Source organism: Helianthus annuus, chromosome 2, assembly GCF_002127325.2.
Source record: "Helianthus annuus cultivar XRQ/B chromosome 2, HanXRQr2.0-SUNRISE, whole genome shotgun sequence".
NCBI lineage: Eukaryota > Viridiplantae > Streptophyta > Magnoliopsida > Asterales > Asteraceae > Helianthus > Helianthus annuus.
The window spans coordinates 151,419,753-151,428,815 of NC_035434.2; the positions used below are offsets into that span (position 1 = coordinate 151,419,753).

General features: G+C 37.0%; 1 long non-coding RNA gene across 1 annotated transcript; it reads right to left on the reverse strand.

Moving 5' to 3' along the window:
* Positions 1-1,298: 1,298 nt before the first annotated feature.
* LOC110906807 lies at positions 1,299-1,954 on the reverse strand. Its single transcript, XR_002573887.2, has 3 exons — positions 1,880-1,954; positions 1,671-1,754; positions 1,299-1,577 (listed from the first exon to the last, which is right to left on the reverse strand). It is a non-coding gene; the product is annotated as an uncharacterized LOC110906807 (long non-coding RNA).
* Positions 1,955-9,063: the final 7,109 nt, after the last annotated feature.

Consider the following 9,063-nt stretch of genomic DNA (forward strand, 5'->3'; position numbering starts at 1 on the left):
ATATCGTGCTATGGCCAACACTGTTAGTGAAACATTGTGGTTAAGATGGCTTCTTTCCGAATTGGGAACTTCACAATCAGGCCTTACTGCTTTGTTCTGTGATAATGTTGCAGCCGCCATATTGCTAACAACCCTGTGTTTCATGAGCGCACTAAACACGTTGAAATGGATTGCTATTTCGTTTGAGAAAGGGTGGAATCTAAAGAAATCGTGCCATTCTATGTTGACTCAAAGAATCAAGTCGTAGACCTTTTCACCAAAGCGTTGGGTGCTCAGCAACTATCGTTCCTTCTTGGCAAGCTTGGCGTTCGAGACCTTCACGCTCCAGCTTGAGGGGGAGTAAAGAAATTAGCTGTCATTACCTTTATTAGCTGTCATTACCTTTAATTAGTTGTTCCTTAATTGCTACCTTCGTTTTTCTTTTGTGGCTATAAATATAGCCTTCTTGTTATCGTGACAGACATCAAATAAATGAAAACCTAAATTACTTGATACCAATTTTCTCAATACTCATTTGATATGCTTTTTTTTTAACGACAAGAAATGACGTGTCAACCACCGTGACACCGGACGCTATGAACAAGGTCAACTATTCGAATTCTTTTTCTGGTTTATTGGGGACCACACACATGAATTCTTTTTTTTTTTTTTTTTTTTTTTTTTGAAAAGTAGGGTATGATACAAAGGTTTTGAATAATTTAGTGTTAGAGGAAAAATAGATTTGGAATAATATAGCAGGTTTAGATTTTGGACTTTGTACACGAATATGCTCTTATTCTACAATTGGTAGATAAGCTGACTGCCTATTCTTAATTAGCTAAATGAACATTATGGAAATGCTAACAAACAAACACATATATAATCATTGTTACAATTGATTATGTGAGAGACCATTTATTCTTTGAGTCTGCTATATTCTTCTTTCAATACAAATTATATTTTAGGTTTCTCCTCTTCTTTTTTCATAGCTTGAAATCATTTCATCACATCGTTGTCTTTTACTTTATAAAAAAATTGAAAAACTTTTTGACCGCACAAACATGGCATTGTTCAAAAATTCCAGGCGTATTCGATTGCATAAATCTGGTAAAACCAAAGCTAGCTTCATTACCCGATAAACCAAAGGACAATAACTATGTGTTCCCATTTCAACCATAAGACGCACAAGATCACTTATTCTATTATTTGGGCTCTATTAGTTATTACAATTTGGGCTTAATTGTCATAAAACTAATTGTTTGGTCTTTGTTACGAAACAAGTTTTGGGCTTAATTAATGAATAATAGCAAGTTTCACAATTTTCTCTTAGAGGTATCATCGTATATGTTTTGGGGTATGCTATGTATAAAACCGAAAAAAATACACTAAGGCTCATTCTACATTAGTTCTGCCCCTGCATCAAACTACTACCAAAGAGATGCAAAGTATTCGTATATCTTTGTTGTGATCAGAAGAATATTGGACATTAGTTTAGTGCTCATTATTCTGTCATGATACACTCCCCATTTGCACCTTGGATGAATCGATTCATCAGGCTTCTGCTTCAATGTACTAAACCCGACTTCGGTCAATAGAAACTGCATAAATATTTGAACAGTTTTGGGGAGTTAGCTAGTAAGCAAAACTGATGAAACACAAAAAAGGGTGTGGAGATATTAAACATATATCACCTTGTCTAACCCAGCCATGCAAAGGCGAGTTGCGTAAAGCATTGTAACATCCTTCGATTTGCAAGAGATGTTGCACTGAGGGCACTGATAACAATTAAGAGAAAAGAACAATGAGGAAGTTGATAGATACATAGATTGCCTAATTATACAGTTCTTGCGGTTCTCTCGTTGTATATTTTGGTAAAGTTTATAGTTGACAGTAAACAAACCCTCTTATAACTTCGACGACGTTGTTGAAGCCACTTCTTAATACATGACCTTCCATATATATGCCCACAAGGAAGACAGCTGCAGTGTATGATCAACACACAGTTAAAAGTGTAAACATCTTTCACTCAATGTAGGTCACACTCACACATATGATATGACTAATTAATCTATGCATCTCAGGGTGTTTGATAAGACCAGGATGTTATTTTAGTTAGAAACAATGAAGATAACCTGATCATATGAATTTTAGATTAGATATATATTATCATTTGACAAACAGCTTGTGCCTTCAAACATTTTATGATCAACTGTCGGCATGAAGAATTAATTAAGGGTTGGTTAAATGTACCCCTGTTGCTTAATTCGCAACTCCCTCTTGAGTTTACATTTTTTTTTTGAAAACCATACAATCCGTATAAGACCATCCGTAGTCATAAAGCCCCTTTGTGGGCGTTATGCGACACGTGTCATGCCACGTCACACACACAGGGGCTTTATGGGGCATTATGTCACTTAAGGCCGTAGTCATAAAGCCCATACCCATCATTACCTAATTATTAATTTTCAATTTTTTTAATTAATTATAAAAACCCTTAAATGTTTCTGATTGGTCAAAGTTTGAAAACCAAACACATATAGCGCCGCTATATGCATGGCGCCACCCACCAAAAAAGCCCCCATAACGGCGCCCGTCATGGTGTTCGGGGCATTAGGGGAGAAAAAAACCAAATATCACGCCCCACTACAGGGGGTCTAAGATGTAACATACGAACTGTAAAAAGATGTAATATAGGACCGTTACGCTTTTATGTGACCATAAGAGCTTATAAGTAAAATTCACCCTTTTATACGGTTTGTATAACGAGTGATTTGACAAGGGGCACATTATGGTTTTGCAACAAATATTAATTATTAAGTATATGTTGAAAATAATGATTTCATACCAAATTTGATGATCTCCTTCATTAGCCCAAGCTTCCAAACAAATGCTGCAAACATCAAATTCACCCGATCTATCGATCAACCGGCCTTTGAACACCGCCACATCTACCCTAGGTAAACTCTTCTCCACCGCAATCAAATCATCAACTTTTTCCTCTTCTTCATCATCATCAGCTTCTTCTTCATCTTCATCGTCGTCATCATCACTTTCTTCATCATAATCATCACTATATTCATCATCATCATCATCATCATCATCACTATATTCATCATGATATTCTACATCTAATTCAAAAAGTCCAAAGTACTCTCCCAGGCTAACTAATTCTTTTGTGAGAAGCGTAAGCAGATCCATCATATTTAGGTTTTGGTCATTGGAGCTCTCAACAGGTCTTTATATGCATGTTCTTAGCAAGACGAGTTGGTTAAGGAAAGTTATGATGTATTTACGCGAATAGTTGATTATTTTATTATTTTTTTGTTTAAATTTAAATGTTTGTAATGTATATCTTTTTTTCATTAGTTGTCACAATTTATAGATATGATTGACTCGTATATAATTTTAAGATATTGGATTTCGTTCTTAATTTACATGCCACATCAGCGAATGTCTTACAATTTATTAAAAGTTAATTAGGTTTTAAGTTTTAGTTTAAAAATTGTCATTTCAGTCCCTGTGTTTTTACTTTCGTAACTATTTCAGTCCACTCGCTTAACACCGTTTATTTATTCTGTTAGGATTCGATGAAATGACTAAATTGCCCATTAAAAAACAAATATACAAAATTATAAAACTTTAAAACAATTAAAGGTGGGTCCCATTTCACAAAGTTGCCCCACTACAGTTTTCCGGTCATCTTCTCCGGCGACCCCAAGGTTTTCCGCTCATCTTCTCCGACGATTCGAAAATGATGAACTCATTGATGGGTTACCTAAAGTAAAACAAAAAGAATAAACCATGAATAATGTTCAAACAGTGCACCTTACAATTAAAGCCATCATCAACAAAAAACTGAAACATCCACAAATTGCCGGAATATCCAAATCTCCACCTTTGAAATCCGGCTAACTCACTGGATTATCTAAATCGCCGCCACCTTTGGTCTCCGGCCAACTCATCCGAGCACCATTCGGTGTAATAATTATACCATATTACTCATCTCTTCTTTCCGAACAAAAGCCCTATTGTCTCATTCAATACGAATTTTACGAATTAATATGGGCCCTTTTTGAGGGTTCTTAGATTTTTATACCCAACAAAGTAACAGAATCTTCTAATTTTAGAGTTAACTCGCGTTGTGGTGTGGTGGATGTGTGACGGGGATGGCGAAGGTGTGTCGGAGGTGGTTGTGGTGTGGTGGTTATGTGACGGGGATGGTGGTGGTGAGTGGTGGTGGTTGTGTGTCTTGGCGGTGGGTGGTAACGAGTGTTGTTTGGTGGTGGGGGTTGTATGGTCTGGTGGTGGCAGTGGTGTGGTGGTGTAATAGCGGTTTGTAATTTGTTGTGTGCTTCTACAGAGAGATACATTAAGTATGGTGATTAAACAACATGTTAACAGTTTACCCCTCAACTTCTTGGTTTGAAAATTTAGCCTTTTATTTATTTATATTTTACCTTTAATAACAGGGGCATTATAGTCATTTCATATAAAACTAACAGAATAACTAGATGGCATTAACGAAGGTGGACTAAAATAGTTACGAAAGTGAAACCACATGACTGAAATTGCAATTTTTAAACTAACGGACTGAAATAGTGATTTTTGACAAATCACAGGGACGAAAAACGTAATTAACTCTTATTAAAATAACTAGGTTATAATCTCATATGTCACGGCCCTAGCCCCGGTTTGACCCGGTCAAGAGCCGCAGGACAGGAACCCCGTGGTATTTAATTGATGTGACAGCGGAAGACGTTATCAGGATCTTTTTAAACTTAAAATGCTTGTTTAATTTATTTCATAATTAGGGATAAACCCTGTAATTTACAATAAAGTGATTTCACTGGGAAATCTTTATTTTACAAAACATGTTTCTTTATTTCTATTGAGCCACTTCCTTAAGCTTGTAGTGCTTCACATCACTTTTCCTGGATCACAACAGATCACCTGAAACATGTTTGAAAAAGATTTTATCAACGGGGAAATACTAAGTAAATCATTCTTTTTGTCTAAAATGATACTTTGGTTATAATTTACAGTATTAAGAGCGATTACAATGTTTATACATGTCAACCATATACCCACGGTATTTGTCACTCGACCACCTATTGGCTATCTCGTTGTCCAATGGTGTCTGTGACTATGGTCATATCACCCCTTGGCAAACCCTTGTCCAATGGTGACGGATAACAAGTAATGTATACAAAACCCCACATACCGGCTGTAATGAAGACTACAAAGACTTAATCCCTGTAATTATAACTTTGAAAACAAACATGATTTTGAAAGCAAGTTTGGTAAAAAGAGAATGACTCACATTACAGATTTATGCGGGCAGAGTTTAGCCTACTGATTAGCCTGTTAACCTAATTTAAATAACAATGCACACGAAAACTAGGTTAGTAACTAATACAGCATTTACGACAACTCACGAGATTAAACCCTCACAACAAATGACAAAGTGCAATACTTAAACATCCATTGAATTAACGACGAATGACAAAGTATAAACTCAATTTGAGCGGCACTTAAACATCCTTTGGATAGTTTAAATCGATCGGACATTGAATCGTAATAGCGATCGAGTTATTACCCTGTTTATCGCGGCAACGTTTAGTGATTGTGTGTGTTTTGTAGTATTTAAACGATATCTCAGCGTACAAATGGAATTTTAACGTTGAACGAACACCAGAATTCAAGTGCCAACCCCCCTATATATACTGGAATTTTGGTTCCCTTGCGTGGCGCGACAGGGACACCTGGTCTCGTCGTGTGGCGCGACGGGCCTAGTTCTAGCATAGGGTGGCCACGTTCATTTGTAGCTCAGCTGAGTTGGTTGTTCGACTTAATTCATTTCCTACAGCAAACTGTTTAGATAATCGTCAGCTAGGGTTTACCCCCCCCCCTGAGTTTTAGGGGCCCTGATCCTGATTCCGATTATTCTGAAAATTTTAGGGTTTATGCAGGATTACTTGGGTTTCTCAATTAGGGTTTCCTTATTGGACAATTAACATAATAAATAATTATTTTAGTGAGAGTTGTTACATCCTCCCCACCTTAATAAAAATCTCGTCCTCGAGATTTACTGGAATAGATGAGGATATTTTCGCTTCATTTCTGATTCCAGCTCCCAAGTGTATTCTGGTCCTCTTTTTGAATCCCACTTGACTTTGACTAGCACTAGTCGTTTATTCTTAAGAAACTTGATCTTTCTATCTTCTATCTGCAGTGGTTTCTCCACAAATTTCAACTTTTCATTTACCTCTATATCTTGAAGAGGTACTACCAGGGATTCGTCAGATAAACATTTCTTGAGGTTGGATACATGAAACACATCATGTACTCCAACTAATTCTTCTGGTAGTTGTAAACGATAGGCAACTGGTCCTATTCGTTGGATTACTGGGAATGGTCCTACGTACCTTGGACTCAACTTTCCTTTCTTACCGAACCGTACTACTCCTTTCCAAGGAGAAACTTTCAAAAGTACCTTGTCTCCGACTTGAAACTCTAGCGGCTTGCGGCGATTGTCTGCATAACTCTTTTGGCGATCTCGAGCCGTCTTTAGTCTTTCCTTGATTTGTGTTATCTTGTCGGTGCTCTCTTGCTCAATCTCAGGACCTGATAATTGACTTTCTCCTATTTCTGCCCAACAAACTGGAGTTCTACATTTACGTCCGTACAGTGCTTCAAATGGGGCAGCTTCAATGCTTGAATGATAACTATTGTTATAGGAGAATTCAATTAAGGGTAGATGGTTATCCCAGTTACCTCCAAAATCGATTACACATGCTCGGAGCATGTCTTCTAGAGTTTGTATCGTCCTTTCACTTTGTCCGTATGTTTGTGGATGATATGCAGTACTTAAATTTAGTTGGGTTCCCATTGCTTCCTGGAAACTAGTCCAGAAATGGGAAGTGAAACGACTATCTCTATCCGATACAATGGAGAGCGGAACTCCATGTAAAGATACTACTTCGTCTACGTACAACTTGGCTAACCTTTCCATGCTAAAGGTTTCTTTCATGGGTAGAAAATGAGCTGATTTGGTTAATCCGTCTACAATTACCCAAATTGCATCATTACCTTTTCTGGTCTTGGGTAACTTAGTAACAAAATCCATTGTTATGAGTTCCCATTTCCATTGCATTTCTAACGGTTGTAGTACTCCCGAAGGTTTCTGATGTTCTGCCTTTACTTGCGAACATGTAAGACACTTAGATACATATTTAGCTATGTCCTTTTTCATTCTTAACCACCAGAAATTATTTCTTAAATCTTGGTACATCTTATTGTTTCCCGGATGCATGGTATACCTAGATTTATGGGCTTCTTCTAAGATCTTATTTCTTAACTCTCCTTGCTTAGGTACCCAAACCCTTTTCTTATGGAATCTCCAAATTCCATCAGTTCCTTGTTCCAATTCCTTTATTCTTCCCTTCATTACTTCAGCATCATCCTTGAATGCTATTTCTTGGACCTTTTTCAGTTGTTCCATTAAATCTAATTGTAGATTTAATCTAAGAGCACGGACTCGCTTTTGCTTTTCATGAAACTTACGACTTAGAGCATCAGCGACTATGTTTGCTTTTCCTTCGTGATATTGGATATCACAGTCGTAGTCACTTAGGATTTCCATCCATCTTCTTTGCCTCATGTTCAGTTCTTTTTGCCCAAATATATACCTTAAGCTTTTATGATCTGTATAGACAGTAAATTTACTTCCATACAGATAATGTCTCCAAATTTTAAGGGCAAATATTATGGCTCCTAACTCTAAGTCATGAGTTGTATAATTTTCCTCGTGCTTCTTCAATTGCCTAGAGGCATACGCAATTACCTTCTTGCGTTGCATTAGCACACATCCTAACCCTAATTTTGAAGCATCACAATATACTTCAAAATCTTCCGTTCCTTCTGGCAAAGCTAGAATTGGAGCATTTGTTAACTTTTGTTTTAAAATCTTAAAAGCTTCTTCTTGCCTAGGTCCCCATTCAAACTTAACTGCTTTACAGGTTAGTTTAGTTATGGGTACAGCTATCTTAGAAAAATCTTTAATAAATCGTCTATAGTATCCAGCTAAGCCTAGAAAGCTTCTAATTTCCATAGCTGATTGCGGGACCTTCCATTTGGTGATTGCTTCTATTTTAGAAGGATCTACGTGAATACGTTCGTGATTCACCATATGCCCTAAAAATTGCACTTCTTGCAGCCAGAATTCACACTTCGAGAATTTGGCATAAAGCTTTTCTTTTCTAAACAAAGTTAAGAGTGCATGCGACTGCTGACAATGTTCATCCTGACTTTTGGAATAAATAAGTATATCGTCGATGAAGACAATTACAAATTTATCCAAATACGGTTTACAGATCCGATTCATCATGTCCATGAATGCCGCAGGTGCATTTGTCAGTCCGAAGGGCATGACTGTAAACTCGTAATGTCCATACCTAGTTCTGAAAGCAGTTTTAGGTATGTCTTCCTCTTGTACCTTCAATTGATGATATCCGGAGCGCAAATCTATTTTAGAAAAATACCTAGCTCCTTGCAATTGATCAAAAAGATCATCAATCCTAGGTAATGGGTATTTCTTAATTGTAACCTTGTTTAATTCCCTATAGTCGATACACATTCTCATCGATCCGTCCTTCTTCTTTACAAACAACACTGGAGCTCCCCATGGAGAGGAACTTGGTTGTATAAACCCTTTACTTAGTAATTCATCTAACTGTTTCTTTAATTCTAGCATTTCAGTGGGTGCTAACCGATAGGGTGCCTTGGCTATCGGTATAGTTCCTGGAATTAGATGAATTCTAAATTCTACTTCCCTGTCGGGTGGTAATCCAGGTAGTTCTTCTGGGAATACATCGGGGTATTCAGAGACTACTGGGATTTCCCTAAATTCCTTACTTTTCGTGTTAATGATTACTGAAATCATATACACTACTTCTTGTTTTCTTGAATAACTGGCCAACTTCATTACTGAAATAAATTTCAGTGGCTTTCAAGGTTTATCTCCTGTAATTGAAATTACTTCTCCTGTGGGTGTATGGATTTCTATGGAATTTTTATCACAGAGAA